This window comes from Crocodylus porosus, unplaced genomic scaffold (assembly GCF_001723895.1).
Source record: "Crocodylus porosus isolate Cpor-Errol unplaced genomic scaffold, CroPor_comp1, whole genome shotgun sequence".
In the NCBI taxonomy this organism is placed as follows: Eukaryota; Metazoa; Chordata; order Crocodylia; family Crocodylidae; genus Crocodylus; species Crocodylus porosus.
This window is the reverse complement of record NW_017728886.1, coordinates 244943022-244964471: the sequence shown is the minus strand read 5'-3', so window position 1 is coordinate 244964471 and position 21450 is coordinate 244943022.

Sequence of the window (21450 nt, the reverse complement as noted above, 5' to 3'; positions counted from 1 at the left end):
AAGGAGGAGATCAATAGGCCCTAAAGCCTGACTCAGAGAGCAGTCCCTGCAGCAGCAGCCTCTGTCTCTAGTCCACGCGATCTCCACACACACCAACACACCACACACACCACACACCAAGGGAGGGGCAAACAGAACTTTTTATATCAATTTGGTAGCCAATCAGTGTGCTCTCCGCAGAGAAATTTCTAGTCCGATTACGTCATGTCAGGTTCTGACTGAGCATGCTCCATTAATTCTCACATTTTGCATTTTAAGAAAGTAGGTCAACAATGATTGACAGCTCCGCAGGTCACCCAGGGGGCAAGGACTGGGTGAGCCTTGGAAATTTCCACTCACAGCTTCAAACCGCGCATGTCAGTTTAACCTCTTCTGTACTGGCAGCACATACTCAAAAATTTCCATGACAGGTAACATGACCCAGAGCTAACTCCACGTGAAGTGAACTCTGAAACACTCAGGGCACATCCAGATGAGCATACGTGTGTGGTCTGTAGTGCCACAAACATGCTTGTGGTGCTGCAAACTGCATGCACTGCACAGCATGGGGATTTTTTTTTTTTGACACTGGGATCTCCTGGCATCAAAAAAACACCATGCCAGAGAAAAGCAGGGTGTCACACGTTGTGGCAGTGTGCACTGCCTGAAACTGGAGCCTAGTTAGTTAAAGCCATGCTCCAGCTGCTGACCAGGCTCTTAATGCCCAGACCGCCGAGGCTACTGCTAAGGCAAGCGCCCAGGACCGCAAGTATGGCTGGCCCCAGCCTTCCCTACTTCACCCAGAGCAATTTTCTCTGTACTAATGCCACATGCAGGGGCTTGCACCAGGGCAAAAACAGCAGCATTAATTTGTGTCACTGGTTTTTCCCCCGTGGCAACTACACACCCCTGCTCATGGGAATGCAGCCTCAGATGGCACTTAGCATGAGTTAATGAGTTTTAACATGAGGGAGTTTGCATTTAAGTGCCTTTAGTATAGTCTAAGTATGATGTATAATTTTACCCTATAACAGTTTTGTTTACTTCACTAACTGGCTCCATTAATTCTCACATTTTGCATTTTAAGATTAAAATTAACAAACCCCTTAGTTACAAGCTTCCTTTCTTACCCTTCTATTTAGTTCAAATTTAATCCATTTCTGATCCCCCTCTTCAAGGTTACTTTCCCTGACTAGTCTTCTGTAATGATATACCAAATGGAGTATAAAATGCTATCACTTCTTCTTGATTCAGTGACTATTGGGTCAAATAACTCCTCAGCATTCTCATCCAGGAATTATCTGGTTCCTGCCATTATTAGAAGCATTTGGTCTCTATCTTGTTTCTAGGAAAATGAGGTTTCCCCTTGTGATAAAATTCCCATTAGTATTTCTCTCTCTAATAATATGAAAGAAATTTAATATTAGAAATCTCATACTAGAAATTTATAATTTTGGTTTGAGACATTTATTATTAATACAGACCCTTTGAAAGGTAAGATTAAGGTTCAGATTATTACATTTAATTTGACAAATTTTGAACTATTTTCCCAGTTTATTAAATTCAAAGATAGGTGCAAATTCCTGCACTTAGAACAGAACAAGCAGATGCATAAATACAAAACAGGGAATGACTGGCTAATCTGAAGAAGTGCAGGATAAAATGTGAAGGTTATAGTGGATCAAAAGCTGAACGTGTGCTAATTGTTACAAAAAAAGAGGTTGTATTTCCAGGGGTGTCACCTGTAAGTCAAGGTGAGTGATTCTTCTTCTTTATTTAGCACTGATGATGTCTCATCTGGAGTGTTGTGTCCAGATGTTTTGGGATTCAAGAAATACTCTGACAAACTGGAAACTCCAGCAAAGAGCAACTAAAATGATTAGATTTCTAAGAAACATGATTTATGAGGGAAGGTTGGAAGACCTGAGATTGGGTGTGAAGAGAAGAAGACTGAAAAGGGTTTTTGATAAGTCTTTAATAAACAGAGAGTGCTTATAAAGAGGATGGTGAGAGAGTATCCTCATTGGATGTAGGAGACAGGACAAGACCAACTGTCTAAATTGGAACAAGGGAGATTTAGTTTGGATATTAGAAAGGGTATAATATTTCTGAGGACAGTTAAACACAGGAATTGAGGCTGTGAAATCTTCATCCTTGGAGGTTTTTAAGAACAGGTTAGACCAGAGATATACCAGCATCACTCCATGCTAGAGGCAGTCCATGCTGACTCGTGCTGTGCTGACTGTACTGGCATGATCAGCCACCACTGCAGCAATGGCTGCTTTTGCCACTCACCACAAAGGCAGCACCTGGGGCTGCTGCCCTGATTGCCCACCTGACACACATGCTCCGTTACACCCCTGAGTTAGGAAAACAGCTGGATCAGATGGGTTAGATGGGAATACGAGTGCTACGGATGTAAATAATGATTAATTAAACACTCATTCAAACTCTCCTAATGTTATCAGTTCACCAATAGCATGCATCTACAGGGGACTGACTCCCACCTGTACTCACTCGTTCTCTAGGTGGCAGCAGCAGGCTGAAAAAGCCCCTTGCTTGCTGCTGCTGTATGCAGCTTTCTGGGGCTGTGGCAGGGCTCCCTGCTGCTCCATGTAGCTGGCCCTGGCCCCCAGGCAGCCATGCATCAGCATTGGCAGTAGCAGCACTGACACAAGGCTACCCAGGACCAGAGCCAACTGCAGGCAGCAGTAGTGAGCTTTGTCACAGTCCCTGTGAAGCTATGGATGGCAGCAGCGGGTCTCATGACAGATGGTGGAAGAGCTGCAAGGGGCCCAATCCTTCTTGTGGCCCTGGTCCTTTCCCTGATCCTTTCCCCACTCTCTGCCCCGGGGCATGCATACATCTGCTGCCAGCCATGAGCTGGGCTGGGGATCCACCTGCTGTGAGTAGCCCATTGAAGGGGCCAGCCCAGGAGGAGTCCCAGCCTGGCTCATTGCCAGCAGTGGATGCACACATGCCTTGGGGTGGATGGTGGGGAAGGGACGGAGGCTGTGCTGCCACAAGAAAGACTGGGCTCCTCACAGCTTCCCAGCTACTTGCCTGCCATGTTAGGTACTAGTCCCTACTTCCTTCCTCCCTCCGTCCCTCTCTCCCACCTGCCTAAGCACTAGTCACTCCTCCGCTCTGCTCCCTGCCCACCTTCACGTTTTTTCCTCCCTCCTGCCTCCCCTGCCACCTTCTGGGTCGCTGTTCCTTTCCTCTGTTTTTCTCTGCTGGACTACTCCCCATCCCATGCTAAATGATAACCGGTAAGGTATAACCCGTTATCAATATGTGAATGGTTAAATGTTTAACCATTCACAACCTTAATTGGTGCCTAAGCAAGGGGTTGGACTATATGACATCCGTGAGGTCCGTCCCAGTCCTATTTTCTGTGATTCTGTATTCACATGTGAACTTGTATGCCTATTGGATACCCCCCAACACTAGTGCCATAGAAGCACATTTACAATCCCTTTCTGATTGTACGGCAGACAAGAGTCTGCCACTGTTGTATGACTACCTTTACATTTATTCCTGTATTAGTCAAAGCAGGCTCATCTTTCTATACCTCTACTTCACTCTTGATTTCTCTTCTACAGTGAGTTTTTTCATATCATTATAATGCTTGGTTCTATGCCTTAAGCCAGCTTCTCTGTTACTTTCCTCTGGTTTTTCCATATTATTATCCTGGATTTTTGCATTAGTATACACATATCTCAGTGGTTACTCTGTGACTTCACTTATTTTCCTTTTCTGGCTAATATGTCATGCAAATTGCTCCTTTGATCCAGTGGACTTCCTGGTAAGAGTAAGGCAGGCAAGATCCCTGCTTTGTTGTAACATGAAGAGCATATATATAGAGAGAAAAATAGACTTGGATGTAATTCAGGAAAAGTCTTTCTAACTGTAAGGACCATAGGACAATGGAAGAAGCTGTCCAGGAAAATTCTGGAATCTCCTTCATTGGAGTTTTTCAAAAGTTTAGATCAGCATTTGTTTGGGATGGTATTCCTATACCAAACGTAGCACACATTCCTATAGCACATAACAAAACGTACAAAATTCATGTAAGGAGACCACAGGACACATGATGTCCTATCCAACCCCCACAGTTATCACAGGGGACCTCAATCCTTTGGACACATGATAGAAATATGCTGCCACTAGTAACAGGTCCTTGGGGTTTCTAAGAATTATAAATAGTGATTTTCTAAAACTATATTGCAAGACTCAAAGGAGTTCAATGTTAAAACTCATTCTAAAGATAAGGATGGATTGATCACTGCCCTAAAAATAAATGGTGCAAGTAATCATATTAAGTTAATTTAATTTATATGCAAACAGAATATAGTGCTGATCAATAACTTATTTCTCTAAGAAGGCTGATTTCCAAAGTTGAGAAGAATTGTAGGGAAATCTGAGTGGGAGAAAAAAGTAAAGGGTGTGCTATTTTTTTAATAAGCGTAGTTAAGATGACCCAGGTAATAATAAACTAGCTAATGACATCAATTAATAGAGAGAAACTTGATGTTGAAAAAATCAGTAAAGAATTAATCATGAGAACCAGCATAATTAATACTAATCAGCAAGATTTTATGGAAAATAGATCTGTACGGTAAAATTGATGTCATTTTATGGAATCACAAATTGGGTTAAAAAAAGGTAACCTGTTTCACAGAGATGGGTTTAAAGCAATTACTCAACCTTTCATGATCTTCTGATAAATAAAAGGGCACTACATGAAATCAATATAGCCCTGGCTAATTGGATTAAAAACGATTAACTCTCACAGATTACAAAAATAAAAATAAATATAGAATTTCATCTAGTAGGGATCCATTATTGGCCTAGTGCTTTCAATCTATGTATTCAATTTATTATCAGTAAAATATGCTGGTAACATAGATTCATGAAGTGGTAAATAATGCTGGAAACAGATCATGTGGCCTGGATCGCTTGGGATGGAGGGTTCATTTGTACAGCTAATTGGCATGGACATGCATTAGTTTACATAAAACTTTCATAATGAAGGTTTTGGTGTGAATATGAGACTTTAGAAGTGGGTAATTAAGGTACTAGTTTCTGATGTGGCAAACAAAAATCCAGGTCTGCATAATGAGTATGCATATGCCCTGCATAATTTGGAACGATAGCAAATGGATGTCAAATATCCATAGTTCTTCTTAAACGGAGTTTTCAACCTCTGGTCAGCTCTACTAATTTCCGTGATACGCACTACAGCACAGCCAGATTCAAGGTCAAACACCTTCTCATTGTCTACAAGTCTCTACATGGAAAAAGAACTTCTGACAGTAGACACATTATTTTATTTATTTTTTTAAATCTAGCATGGACAGGATCCTGTGTTTCAAAGCTGGATGCACTGATACTAGAAATAAGGCACAAATTTGTAATACTAATTTTAACTAACCACTGAAAGAGCTTTACTAGGGATTCAGTACTGTACTGAATCCCCAGATTCAGTATAGTACTGGGGATTCTCTGTCACTTGTCTTTAAATCAGGACAGGATTTAACAGATTTGACATACCATTGATGCAGCAGATGATATATTCAGATTCTTTGCTTTGTGTTATGTTGATGGACAGATTAGTATGGTAAACACAATGGTAATGGACGTGTCTATGAATCTGTGTTCAATCTGAGGAATATGTATCCTTACATTTCATATGTAATGGCTTGGCTACTTCTCTTCTAATAGGTTCCTCATCACTTTGTATAATCTTGTAATTACCCAATGCATAACTTTGCAGGAACATGTTAATAGTGATTACCCTCTAATGAGTTTCTCTTCACTTTTCCTCAGTTTCTGATGGAAACTTCCCTTGATTAAACCCTCATCCTTAGGTAGTTCCACTGATAAATATCTTACCCCCTACCAATGACATGTACATTAAGAAAGTATAATCCTGAAGTTAGTGAACAATGGTATGTGTGCGTGTGCACTGATGTCCCAGGTGAATTCTTTTCTAGAGAATTGCTGATGAATAATCCTTGGTAATATGTTGTAGCTTGTAATTATTGCCCATTTGAATCTGATAAGTTTGACAGGAAAAAACGTATTTCTATCTCCAGAAGACACTGAATTTCCCTGTCTGGTTCATGGTGAAATATATGGCCTAATATGAAAGACTCAAGGCCTAATGTGAAAATCCCAAAGTATTAACAAAATATTCTGCACTTACTATTGTGTCAACACACAGGGGGCACAAACAGATGTCACAGTTACATTTGTGCTGAGAGAAAAGCTTTACCCTGAAACAGCTCTACAGTTTCTTTTTGTTCAAGGACTTGCTTGAAAAAAAGAACTGGTTCTTCCACAAGAAAGACTGATTCCCATGAGGAAGACTTGCCCTTTCCTAATCTAACTTGAACATCTATATAGCTCTTCAGGTGCTGAGGACACCCAATATCCCACAATTCTCTGCTTTCTCTCCTTCTCTCTAAGGTTCCCTGATAGCTCGTGGGACGATGCAGGGGAAAATCCCCTACCCCTTTCCTTCCAGTCAGCTGATTGGCAGTAGTTTGCGGCATTCCCTTTAGGGTCATGCCATGGGAAGATGTGCCCATCTCCCCCTGACCTGCTCTGGTCAGTCCTGAGCAATGATGGAGAGGCAGGAAACTGGGAGGGTTCCTTCCATGGGAGATGTCCTTCTCATCCTGCCAACCAGCTAATTGGGAGGGAGACATTTTCCATGGCCTGTTTGTGGCAGCTGCTACTTTTCAGCAGATGTCAGCTACCAATTGACCTCAAGTAGAGGAAAGGACAAGCTATCAATTAATGGGCTCCCCTAAGTGGAAGGGTGCCCGAGAGAATAGCTATCTAGTATCCCCTGGCTCAAGAGTTTGCCCATGTATCTCCTGGTTATTTTTAGCTGTACAAGTTTCCGATACATTCTAGAAACGAACACTTGTTTTTGGCTAGGAAAAGGACTAAACAGCCTTGAATTCATAGATTACATAGTTCCCTTGTAAAATGAGGCCTTTGTAGATAGATACTACTTGCGCAGCCCATTCTCTTTTCTTACTCATAACAGCTAAATTCCAATAGTCGTGATTTTAGATTATTTTAGTATACCATCTTTCTCTTTGGAAACCTGACCCTGAAATCAAATCCTTACAGGTGGATACTTCCATGCATCTGGATTTTCATGAAAATTAACCGGCTTCCATGTAGGCAACAAGCTCTAACCATGAGGAGTTCAATTACATAATCATGGCCTAGGTTCTTTGGCACAGAATTGATTAATTTGGTTTTCTAACACATATTATGTATTTTTGCCAGTTTTTCTTTGTGGAGATTCCAAAATAGTTTATTGATCCTCTAGGGTTTAGTTTCTACCAGTTTTCCAGCACAAATCAAGAGAAAAGTATTTAAAATAACCAAGAGAATAGCAAAATCTTTACTTTCTTTCAAAAGCTTCTGATTTTGTTTTTATGTGCGAGTTCCAGCAGGACTGTCAGACATTCATTAAAATAATGTAATTGTATTGGACTTGGTAAGACTGAAAAAATAGGGCAGTTAAAAGAAAAACAATTTGGATTTATTCTGTTATGTAGTGGACAATTATGCTGTGCATAATCCATGACCAGTTTTTAAGCAGAGTCTTCCTCCTTGATGCATTAATTTTGATAAGGATCTTTGTAATAGTGAAACATGACAGCAGCTGTGTAAGATCACCTTCTATTTCTGAGATAATGTTGTAGCTTGCAATTTTTATATAATGCAGCAAAGTAGGAATTATTTGGTGACAGCTAATAAATAAGGTCAAAGTTATATTTAATATTAGTCATTTTTAAAGGTTATATTAATTAGTCACCTTGTTAATCAGGGATAATATTCTGATTTATATTTTAAAAGGTTGTTCTATTCCAGGATAAAAGAAGCAATTATGTCATAGAAACCTTTATTGTAAGGCTGCTGTATTTTGTATCATTTGAAATGAATTTTAATTTTGGGAAAAAGTAGGAGGAAGAAAATAGTTTTATGGGGTTTTTTTCAGAGTTTTACTAAAATGTTTTAATCCAAAGATGGTACGTACTTGATCACTCTTAATGAAAATTATCAGAATTATTTCTCATGCTAAGAGCTCCTTTTGGTTACTCTTGTTTTTGCCAAACTTTATTAAGTCTGAAATTTTCCATTCTAGGTAGGTACCTTCCTCAGACTGGTTTTTATGGAATTTCAGAAAGAATTGTTTAATTTTTTCTTAGGATGAGATTTTTTTGCCCATGTTAAAAAAAAAAAAAGGTTCTCACAGCTATTTCATTTTTTCTTTGAGAATCTTTGATTATGAGCAACAGCTTGAACTTTGGCATACTATGACATTTGTGTCAGAAACATGCCTTTGCCATTTCTAGAAAAATGATCCAAACTGACTTTAAAAAATGTTCAGCTTAAATGCATTCAGCACAATCATTGTCATATTTAGCAGCTAAATTCTAAAGGATCCAAAGACTGGATTGAGGAACCCACAGGTTGGAGACCAGTGCCATAACAAGGGGAGTGCATGCAGACCGATCACCCTGGGTGCCAAAGCAAAGGGGTGCCAATAGGCACTGCCCAGCCAGGGCAGGGTGCAAGACGAAGCCATGAGTGACTCTTTTGGAGCGGGGAGGGTGGAAATGGGGGAAGGGCGGCTCCTGCTGCTGCAAGCACTCTTGGACAGCACTCCCTGTTGCATGGGGGGGCATGTGCGCCCTGGATTGGTGCATAGGATGAAGGTGGGCTGCCACTGCAGGCTTTGCCCCAGGTGCCAAACTTCATTGCTAAGGCACTGTTGGAAACTCAGGCTGGGGCAGGGTTGAAGAGCTAGGAATAGGATGAAGGAATGGTGGATGAAAGCAGTGGGATGTGAGGAAGACCTGAGGCTGGAGGGAGAATAGCTGAATGGTCTCTATCCACTTATCTTTAGGACTTGGAATAAAAGTGAAGATTCATAAGTAGCCCATGTGCCTGTGAGTGTTTCTAAATATGTTTACTGACAAAGTATAAAAACTATAAAATATGAAGGGGTGTCCTACAGCATTGGATGAGGGAGGGGTTTTTTAGGTGCAAGGGCTCCTATGGGGCAAAAATACAATTAGAGTGAGCTGTATACTAGATGAATTCTGTTAAAGGTGCATGCAACTGAGTAGCATCTGATTTATATGCACACATCCTTAGCTGCTGACTCTGAAACTATTCAAGCTACTTGAGGTCAGAAGCAGCAGAGGCTTGTTTTTACACTAATGAGGATAGTTCACTTATTTAATATGACCTCATGTGGCTCTTGCCCCAATATATTTATATGTGCATAATGCAGAAACATTTTTACAAATGACAATTTTTAGCATTGGAACATGAAGTTCAGTGCTAAGTGGTTTCATGTATGTTTCTCGACAAAGTACAAACAATGTAAAATGTGAAGTGGTGTCCTACAGCACTGGATGAAGAAGGTTGCTTTCAGTGTAAGGGGCCCTCTGCGGGCCCTTCTTCCTGTGTGTGTAAGCCATTGGAGAGTAAAACTATAGTAATCAGACATCATCAATATATTCCCAGGAGTAGAATAAATCAGACTAGTTTTTGAATGGCTGGAGTTTATAGGACAGGTTTAAGAGAGAGGGGAAGAAAAAGCTTCTGAAATGGTTTAAAGTTGGGTAAGATACTAATTTTTCTTAGAAGAAACCAGTCTGTTTGCTATCATACCGCTAAAGCAATTGGAGGGGGAGTATGAGAGGATAAAATTTAACCTCACAGAAGTCTTAAGAATTAGTTCCACGGTCATATATATACATTTGACAGAAGGATAAACTGAGACCCTGACAAGTACATAATTTTTGCAGATCATGAAGTAAATAATGAAGAGTAGCAAATAAATTCTCCCCTTTGCAACTTCTACTCTAACAATAAAATCTCAGTCTAATCTCCTGGGTTAGATTACCTTAACCATGCAGGGGCGAAAGGTGGCATAGAAGAAGTAAAATCCCTCTTTCCCTCCTCTGTCCTGCAACATTGTATTAACACTGCCTTAGGAGCTCTGACAACCTGAATGCCACAAACCAACTGAGCTGAGATCACAAAGGGAGGGAAGTAAGGTACACCAGCTAAAGATCTGAATTAAATTTCTTCTACCACAGGAAGGTAGAAATGGGGAAAAGAACTGACTCCAGAAATTTTTATTCCTTCCCAGGTGCACAGCTTCATGTTATCTCTTATTTGAGGCTGAGACTTAAGGTTTAGTCTAAATCTATGTGGCTTGCTTTTAAAACCACATTATGCTATCAAAAAATAGTAAGAAACCACAATAGCAATACTACCGGAGTTGTGTCCGAAGGCAGGCAATAACTTGGGCATCTGATGGCTAAGCACATTTTTCCCCCTGCTTGTAATTCTAAAGATTCCATTTAAGGCATTTTAAGGCTACTAGCACAATGCAATAACAATGAGAAGCTGTTTAGTTAAATTAAGGGATTCCAATTTTCTGTGAAAGGTAATGACACTTCCCCCAATTGACACAAAGAGTAAGGCTGCTTTTTTTTTCATAATGATTGGAAAAGGCCCTCCAATATTTTGTGACAATTGCTTGATATAAGTGGCTAGAGGCCTTCAAATGGGACTGGAAATCTAAACTGTGGTAATGTCAATCATTTTATTAAAAAAACTAATTCATTTTGCGATTTAATGAAGGATACAATGAAGGATCTTAATGGGTTGTTCTTTCTTTTTTTTTTTTTAAACGTTCAATTTTTAAACATGAAAATGGAAACAAATGTGCAGCAATCGTTGATCCTCCTGGATCATGGTGTACGCATGAAGGCCACGCAGGGCAGGAGTTTAGAGTGGAGGCTGCCCAGACCTGCCATCCTCCCTTTAGGCCATTGAGACAGAATCCAAAGACCAGATGTTTGGTGCCTCCATGGCTGTAGTTGTATAAATGTCTGGGTATCAAACCCAAGTCTCCTATGAGGTAGACAAGGATTCTACCACTGAACCACAGAGGACTCCATGGAAACAAATGCATGGTCTGCTGAATGTATTGTCATTGTTTTCTAGTGTATTTGCTTTTTCTCATTCCCTCAGCACAATATGTGGTTCTCATTAGCAGAGTCATTTCACATAAATGCACAGTACACTTACATGACCAGCTATATTTGATCCTTATGAGGAGGAATAATGTCTATATTTGTTCATAGGTGTGCATGAATTCATGGTTCTGTCTCCATAAATTCTTAAGATTTCATTCTGACTATGCTCAAACCAATGGTGGGTGAAACTCCACTGAATTCTGTAGTTATATTTTTATCAACATTGATATGACATCAGAATTGGAAACTGTGATAGTATAAAATATAAGTATGTATTAATATAAAGCCTTAAGCTAAACATAGTCACACAAACCAGAAATAAAAATAGGCTAACAAGTTATGTATCTTTCAGCCAAGGAACACTATCTCATGTTTACATAGGATGTTAGGGCATTTTCTTTGTTTATAGTAAGTTAGATTCATGTTCTAGATCTTCCCTCTGTTTGCATTAATTTTGAATGTCAGGTAACTGCGGTGCTTGTCTGTCAACCTCATAGATGTACCTTGTGCAGGGCAGAGTGTAAATTAATATCTTAGAGATGTGTGAATAAATAGCGGGATTTAGAGGTGTGGATGAATGGCTGACCTGCTGAAACATGATTTTAAATGAGCTATAAAAAATTTAAAATGGGTGGCTTGATTTATAGAGAACAGGTTCTGATTTGCATCGTTTAGTTGTGTTCTAAAGGGCAAGTGGAGCTTAATTCCAAATCACCAGTGATATTGCCCCGTTACATCTGGCACAAAAGCTTTCTTACCTATAAACAGACTATGAAGTGTCAGTAATCTGAAGAGGTACACTTACTACTTGTTCATTGTTTGGAGACTTAAAATACTTGTGTGAGAGTCCTCATCAGACCAACAAAATGCAGCCTTCATCTGAACGTAAAGACCATGACTTGACTTGCATGTTTTTAATTTGCAGTGTGCACAACCGTAAGCATCTCACTGGGGCAGCAGGAAGTGCTACCAGTACTGAAGACCGATATCTAAAACTATTTTTAGGAACTTGTATTGACATGGCTTTTGTCTTCCTTTTACAGACAAGGGGGGCAGATGTTCAGGTAATGTAGACAGTCATAAAGCCTTGCACGTTATCTGGGGGTCTGGCAAAAGACAAAAGGTTGCAATTCAGAGTGTCGGTGTAGCTTGGTGCAATACCACACTCAGAGTTAGTGTCTCAGTAACACTGAAAATTGCACCATGCTACATCTCCAAAGGAAATATGGGTAAATAACAGGAATAACTAGAAATTATTCTGAGTAAAGGATACTATTACTTAGTAGTTGTGACAGAAACCAAGTGTGGTAAATTCATGAATCAGATGTATTCGTCCGAATATGATACATAACATTGTTACAAACTCCTGAGAAGTTCACGTTTGCTTTCTCTTCCCCTTTTTTAATTTGTAACATACAATGAAAGGAGAAAGAGATTAACAAGGAGTTATTGGCACGATATAGCAAAAATGTACACTATTAGCTCACACGTACTTGAAGTGGGAGAATACTTTTCTCAGGACTGAGGACAAGGAGCAGTTAGCAAAAAAAAAGTGGTTCTGAAGTGAATGGGTTATGCTTAGTGAAATGTTGCAAGGATTGTCATTAGGTCTGATCTTTTATTAACATGGACTTTAATCACTTGAAATAGGGGAAAACAAACTATTAGTTCTATTTTCAGATTATATTGACTGTGGTGTTTGAAAGCACCACTGAAGGCAGGGATACAGCCAAGTGAGATTTAAATCTGAAATTGCCAGTGAATGCATCTGGGAAAATTTATCAGGAGTTCTCCTGAATGGCTAAGGGAAACCTGGAGAAGTGTAATACTAAAAACAACCATGGATGGATAATAGATAATGATTTAAAATATTTGCTTTGGAAATGAGGAAACCACAAATGCCACATCACAGTACTAGGGAATTTCATGCTAGCAAAACAACAGCTTTTCATATAAGAACTAAAATAAAATTGCAGCCAAGTGTGTACCGTTGAGGTTTTTGTCAGAGTGAAAGTGTTAGACCTAGAGGATGGCTTGATTCCAATTTGGCCTAGTAAATTCTGCTTACAGCATCTAATTATTTCCCTGCAGTTCCTACTGGCTACGGTATTTTTTGCTTTGCCCCTTCAGTGCTAGGTAAACTGATTATTAAAAATAATAGCCCTATACAATATTTTGTAAAGCCCATTGAGATTTCTTGGGATGAAAGATAAATCCTTATGTTATTAAGTCATTTTATTAAACCGTTTAACCCCCAAACTTAGGCTTTTAATTAAGCTATTATACTTAATGCAGATTTTAAGAGATCTTACTTTGCAAAAGTTTTGGTTTTCTCTCTATTTGTCAGCAAAATTAGGGTTTTTGTGTACATAAGTGCAAATGATAGGGGTATTAATTAGTAATTAAGTATAATTTTGCAAATATCGAGTTATAATTAAATCTGGAAGGCAGAAGTAGGAAAAAAGATTATGTGCAATGAAAACCTTTTTCATCTCTTGAATTATTATTACACTTATTGCCCTAAGTGTAAAGGCAATTGCCAGAAGTGCAGCTGGAGGCAGAAGGTAAATGCCGTTTTGGAAACCCTGCTCTGAGGCTTTAACATTGCTTAAGGCTACACTTTTACTAAAAATGCAGAAATATGATAGATACCTCCCTGGAGCATAAATCTTGTCCTTCAAATCTAAATTCATCCTTTCTTTTTAACCACTGGTAGGACTGTTGTTGTTTTACTTCAGCATTAAAATAGCATTCGTATCATTAGCCTGTCAGCTATACATCAAAATGTCAACTCATCTTAAAGAGATAATATTTACATTTGTACACTTACCAAGTAAACCGAGACCATTTTATTGTTTTGTACCCAAAACAAATTTAGGATTTCACAGGGAACAAGAAAATGTTTTATCCTTATACCCAGCCCTACAAAAACCAGGGAAAAATAACTACTATAAATTACCCTTGGTGCTATAAGGGCATTTATATTTAATGTGAACAGAACTACAGTGTATGGTAAATTGGATATATTTTCCATTGTGCTTGAGGTAGCCAAGAAAGATCTGACAGCCTTGGCTTTGTCTAGTACAAGATGTATTTTTGTATGCATAGTATCTGCTTTATAGATATAGGAATTTGGTTGCATCAGAAGATACAAGTTTGCTGAAGAATTATGATTGTCTTCTGATTTGTTGTCCAAGTTTTAGATTTTTAGAATATTACCACAGGAAGTTCAGCACATATCTACATCAAGAACAAAATATTGATTGCCTTACACAGTCCATAAAATGGTTTTGGAGTGGAAGCTTTTCCATGCTGTATGTTTAAAAGAATCTTTGTCATTTAAGATTCAAGGAAGGCATTCATTTCAAAAGATGGCAGGGAAAAAAAAGAGGAAAAACATCCCACTTGAAAATGGCATTTTGTTAATGAGGAACTCAGGACTTAGCTTATTGAATCAAAACAGTAGTCCATTTAGTCTAGCATTCTTCCTATAGGCAATAACAACAATTTTAGTGGAGGAGTTTCTTCGATAAGTAGTTACAGGATAATTTGCTGCAGGAAAAAAAATCCTCCTAACTTCCAATATTGCCCTCTAATATTGTGTTTGGGCTATGTTCCAAAGCTTGTATCGCCTTTCAATATGTACTGTTATCTAGATTTTTTAATACATATTAATGTCTAAATGCTATTTTGAGTTCATTTAGCAGAGTTCCTTCATTTGGTCACATTAATTTGCTGTATTGTTGGAATCTGTTTTACAGGTTTGACATTGAAGCCTTCATGGAAAGAAAAAAAAGGTTTCTGAAAACAGCACTAAATAAATTAAAATATGCTCTTAGTGGAATCATAAAAAAATAGCAAGATGTTGGTTTTATTTGCTTTTCAGATTTCTAATTTTGTTTTTTTTTGGAGGGCTTTTGCTTTACAGTTTTTAAGGGATGGAAAAGGCATTTGTCAATGTTAGTAACTAATTTTTTTTAATACGATATTTGAAATAAAATTGGTAGTTCCACTTGGTTGATCCTACACAGCAGACCAGTATAATGTTGTATTTCTAGTTTCTTTGCTCTTCTCTCTTACTCTTACTGAACTAGACTGCTTTGTGTTATTCATTTGAAGAGAAATTTGAACTTTGATCAGTATTTGCCAGTTTGAGCCAATTCAGCACTTAGCTGTGTTGTACAGTGCAGGTCATTTCCTCCCCTTTCTTTGGAAGAATAACACAATCAGTTTGTTTGCTGTGAAGTTAATCAAATGGCCTCCAAGAGAATTTTCTATTATGATGTTGGAACAAGCTGCTTTTGAAAAGTAGCTTAGTCATAGAAACAGAACATGAACCTATTCACTTATCTTTCCTAACTTCCAGTATTTGGGTCCACTATATTTTATCCATAACTCACACTTTGGCATTAAGGTCTCTGAGTTTATTTTAAACAATGCATTTTCCATTTGATTAAAAAGATGTAACCTGAAACAAGCAAACCTGTACCTGGTAATGGAGACTTTCAGACTTTCTATATAACATGTAGTAGGCATAATTCTTAGAGTAAGACAGGAAATTATTTTCATATTCTGCATTTTTTTGAGGTTTCAATTTTTTCCCCCCATTCCTTGATACAATTTATTTAATTGCTGGGGGGTGTTGTCTATTTTGTATATGATTAAGGGACTCAGTTGTGATGTCAAGTCTTTATCCAACTTCCTAGCTGAGTGCTTCAGTTGCTAGGCTGTATTTCATAGATTTCACAGACATTTAGGCTGGAAGGGCCCCCAGAGGGTCATCGAGTCCAGCACCCTGCCCCATGGGTAGGAAGTCAGCAGGGATCATAGGATCCCAGCAAGATAAGCATTCAAATGTGTCTTGAAGGCATTCAGAGTGGGTGCTTGAACTGCTTCCAGTGGCAGTCCATTCCAAACCTTGGGGGCTCGGACAGTAAAGAAGTTCTTCTTTATTTCCAGCCTGAATCAGTTGTGGCAGAGTTTGTGACCATTCGATCTTGTCATCCCTCGGGGCGCTCTGGTGAACAGATGTTCCCCCAGATCCTGATGACCACCCCTGATAAACTTATAGGTGGCCATCAGATAACCCCTGAACCTGCACTTTTCTAGGCTGAAGAGTCCCATGTCTCTCAGCTTCTCATCATAAGGTTTTGCTTTCCTGACCTCTGATTGTGTGCTTGGCTTTCCTCTGGAGTCTCTCAAGCTTTTCCACATCCTTTTTGAATTGTGGAGCGCAAAACTGGATGGAGTACTCCAGCTGAGGCCTCACCAAGGCCAAGTACAACAGGAGAACGACATCCCAGGATTTGCTTGAGAAGCATCTATGGATGCAAGCCAGGGTTTGCTCACTTTACTAGCTGCAGCATCACAATGAAGGCCCTGTTCATCTTGTGGTCAATCATGACCCCCAAGTCCCTTTCATCTGTAGTGCTAACCAGCGTAGCACTGATGAGCCCATAAGCATGCTGTAGGTTTTTCCTTCCAAGATGGAGAACCCTTGCATTTTTCGGTGTTGAACACCATCAGGTTCTCATCCTACCCATTTCATGAGCCTGTCAAGATCTGCCTGGATCACCCTCCTGTCCTCAGGTGTGGATGCTTTACCCCAGAGTTTGGTGTCATCAGTAAACTTGGCCAGTCAGCTTCTAACACCAATGTCCACATCATTAATGAAGATGTTAAACAGTATAGGCCCTAAGACAGAGACTTGAGGGACTCCACTGGTGACTGCGCACCAAGACGATTGGCTTCTGTCAATCACTACCCTCTGGGTCCTACTGTGGAGCCAATTCCCCAGCTAGTGGATCATGGTGAGGTCAAGGCCGCAGTTAGCTAGTTTTTCCAAAAGGTGATCATGGGATACCACATCAAAGGCTTTTTTAAAGTCAAGGTATATTACATCAATCTCTTCCCCCTTGTCCAGGTGATAGGTCACCTGGTAGTAAAAGGAAATGAGGTTGGTCAAGCAAGACCTACCCACAACAAACCCTCAGGATATTGCCATTAGCTAGTCTGTTAAGGATGGCTTCTTTCATAATCTTTTCCAAGACCTTCCCCAGGATAGAGGTCAGGCTAATGGGCCTGTAGTTTGCAGGATTTACTTTCCTCCCTTTCTTGAAGATAGGCACCACATCAGATTTCTTCCAATCTTCGGGCACTTCACCAGAGCACCAGGAGTTCTCAAAGATCCATGCCAGGGGCTGAGCTATGATGCTTGCCAACTTCTTATGTACCCTTGAGCATAAAATGTCAGGTCCATGTGACTTGAAGGTGTCCAACCTGTTCTTTCACAAGGTCAGCTTCAATGGAGGGAAAGGGATGTCCCTCACCCAGGCCTCCCTGACCCACAGTGGGCAGGAGCATCCCATGGGACTGGTGAAATACTGACACAAAGTACTCGTTTAGCAAGTTGCTTTTTCATAGGCATTGGTTGTCAGCTGTCCCATCTGGTTTAGTAGGGGTCCAATGTTGCCCTTGCTTTTCCTCCTGTTCTCCACATATCTAAAAAAGGGCTTTTTATTGTCCTTGATATTTGTAGCTAGCTGGAGTTCCATCACAGTCTTGGCTTTCCTGGTTTGCTCTCTGAAGGTCCAGATGAGAGCAGAATATTCCTTCTTGGTGGTGGTTCGAGTACTCCATCCTTTGTAGGTCTTTCTTTTCAGATGCAGGAGGTCTGCCAGTTCCCTGGAGAGCCAAGGGGGCTGCTGTGCCCTTTTGCTGCCTTTCCTCCGAGATGGGATGGACTTTGCTTGCGCATCCAGGATTGCTCCCTTGAGGAGCAACGACTCATCCTTAACTCCCCTCCCCTTTGGGTTGTGGCCTTTTAGGGCCTCACTGACAAGCATTCTGAGCTTGTCAAAGTCAGCTTTCCTGAAGTCAAGGACTTCTGTATTACTGACTGACTTGCCAGCTTTACAGCAGATGGTGAAGGTGATCAGCTTGTGGTCACTGTCACCCAGCTTCCCTTCAATCATTAGGTTGCTGATTAGGTCATCCCCAGTTGCCAGTGTTGGGCTTTCTTAGTTGAGTCTGTCATAATCTCTCCTTCTGAATTTGTTCTGAGCACATGGTAAGTGCTGAAGCTTCCATTATTTGTTTTGGGTTGGGCTGCCTTTTGTTTTGGTCAAAAGCAAATGCCAGGGCCTGAGAAAATTTCCCTGATGAAATTTTCATCAAATAGTAAGTCCTAAATGGAAATTTTGACAACTTGGCATTCTCCAACATAAAATTGTATGGTTTCTAATGAGTTCTAACATTTGTATTTTGAATTAGCGCAAACTATATAGCTTTAGGAAATAATTAGAGCTCTCAGAATTACCTTACCTAAGAGTTCAGTCAACTACCAAAGTCACTTACATTTTATAAATCAGTAGTGGCTCTCTGGACCTGGTAGTTTACTTGAATATTTAGTTTACTATGATTATTAAATCCCTGTTTAATATTTAACCATAACATTCTGAATTTGAAGTAATGTTCTTTACTAATTATTGTTTATTGGTTGTTGTGTCTCTATATCAGTCCAAGTTAATTGTTAGATACCAGGTAATAGACAGGCAGACACTCATTTTCTTTAGTTGCCTTTGGAATTAAGCACTAATGATAAGGCACAAATCACTATGAAATGTTTCCTGGAGTGGTAGAAAACAGTTTTCTTCTGTTTACTTACTGCAGCCTATAACTCTGTTGTATAATGTAGGCCAATTATAAATCCTTTGCCAAATTCCAATTTTATAACAATATCTGGTAAAATGCAAAGTATTTTTTTATGTGATCCAAGCTATGTTTTAACTCTTCTTGGGCCTCTTCTATTAATGTGGCTGAGAGAAAGTACCGAACGGAAAACATTAAGAGATTCAGATTGATCTAATAATGCTTCCAAAGGTGTGGAAGATTTTGCCACCTCATATATGCATATAATTGCACTAGAAATCTGTTTTGAATGCTTTTTTTTCTTTGTGTGTGTGTGTGTGTGTGTGTGTGTGTGTGTGTGTGTACACACACGCACGTACGTACTTCTAGGGACTGAACAAATTCATGTTGGGCAGGTCCGTTGGGAGCTATTAAATAGATCTGTCACAAATGTATCCTCTAACATTCCTAAACCAATGATGGTTAACATCAGGGAGGGGATGACAGGGCATGGGTCACTTTAGATGTGCCCACTTAATGCACTCTCCCTCTAAAGCTTCTTTGCCACTGTTGGAGACAGGATACTGGTCTGACTCAGTGCAGTACTTACATTTTTATGCTACTGATTAAGTCTTTACTAAGTATGCAAAAATTGTGCACATATCCAAGTAAAGTCCTATTAACTTCAATAGAACTTTGTGTTGGTATATTTGTCCATCATGCAGAGCTCACTGCAAGATCAAGACCCAGAGGCTCTCTGGGTTCTCCACCCAGATCAAGATTCATTCCACGTGCATGAGTAGATCAAGGATTTTTAAAATGGGGGTGCAGGTGGTGTGGTGCATCATCACATATAACAGCACATATGTTTCTCCAGTTAAAAAGAAACTAGCAGCTTTACTAATATGCTAGGGGCTATATTATTCTATCTAAGACTGAAGCAAAAATGAATATAACTTTATTGGAATGTATATTAATTTAATCTTTCATACACACACACGCATATATATACACATATATGTAGATATGTGTGCATGTGTGTGTATATATGTATGTGTATATATGTGTGTGTGTGTGTATACACACACACAAACACACATGCATGTGCACACACACACACACACGAGCAAATATATATATGACCACAACAAATGAAGCAAAAATAATCAGTGATGTTGTTTCTTTAGTCCTGTAGTCATTAGAATTTATTTTACGTGCCTTTCAGATGCATAAAATAAAATCAGGCCTTCCACAGCATCTTGACAATGCACTCCATGTTTCACTGGAAGTTATTTCCATACCTGAGTTAATGCTCAACAGAGTTAACATTTCCACATTTGAGTTAATGTTTTAAGCTAGAATTAAATGCAGTCTGCAGGGCTGTGAAACAGAGGAGGGGCATGACCAGACACAGCTAACAGACAGCAGAATTGCAGAAGAAAGTCTAGCTCAATCAGTGGAATATCAATATCATTAAAAGAGAGAGAGGTTCATAAACACCTGTAGAATGAAGAGTTTAGAAGAGATCAGGTAGATTTCAATGAGCCATGAAGTCAAGGGACTCCCTCAGTCTTGCTTGAATAGAAATACCACTGTCCCTCCAGACAATTGATTTAAAACTTTATGTTTTCAAAAGGGAGAGGGTGCAGTTTCACCACAGCAACCTCCTCCTCCTGGATTCACCACTGTCCACAAATATGGGTTGAAGAACTAAAAAATTGACAAAATGGGTTTCTGTGCTCATTATATATTTCTTATTCCTCATCTTTTATAATGTTAGACAACTCCCCTCACTGCCAATCTTATGACTTCTCAGAAACATCATGTTCCCTTCTAATGGCCAAGCTTGCTAGGCTTCTATTTCCACCTGACCTATGGATTCCTCTCATAAAGCTTTGTCCTCTTTCACCCTTTCATTCCATTATCTCAGAAATCTTTATACCCGTTCATGAGCTGAGACTAAAATAGTTCAAACAGGTATTGTCCATGTGCTCCAGTATTTAAAGGAGTGTTGAAGGAAAGGAATAGTGTAGCTTGTATCAGCTGATAATTCCACAAAACAAGTAATTGCATGTTTGTTACACTTACTGATGTTCTAGAAGCTGATAATATTTTTAGGAGAATATACTTTATTCTAGACTTAGGCCTGACATACCTGCTAGAAATGTCTACTTTATAGATATTTCTTAAAGATGAATGGTGGGGTTTCTGATACTTAAATCCTATTATTAAGGAAATATTGTCAGATTTTATATGCTGTTCCATTTGTCAGTACTCTTAAAAATGTTCAAATGCTGCTATCTTTCTTCAACAACTTTGGTACAAGGTGAAATGATTTTTCCTTTATGGGTTGCATTTCACAGCAATACAGTATTTAGAACTGTAGGGTTATTTTATTTTTTAGGGAGTTGTACACAGTATTTATTTGCTTGTTCTTTATCTGGTACATAATTTATAACTGTTTTAAAATGAGATTTAAATTCAACCTATGGAGGTATTTCATAAAATAATTGCATTTATCTGTATACTTTTGCATGTTGTTCAGAGAAAACTCAGATTCTGATCATAAAAGGTGTGTGAAAGCTTAAATAATCTTAAACTGTCATATTGTTTTGTATTCAGTGCACTGATAACATGGCAAATGTAGGGAGAGAATGCTGCTTCTGTTGTGCATTCTGGTATTGTTGTTGTACAGTAATTAGATGAACAGGACCTACTAAGGATTATTGACTGATGTTTAAACTTTTTT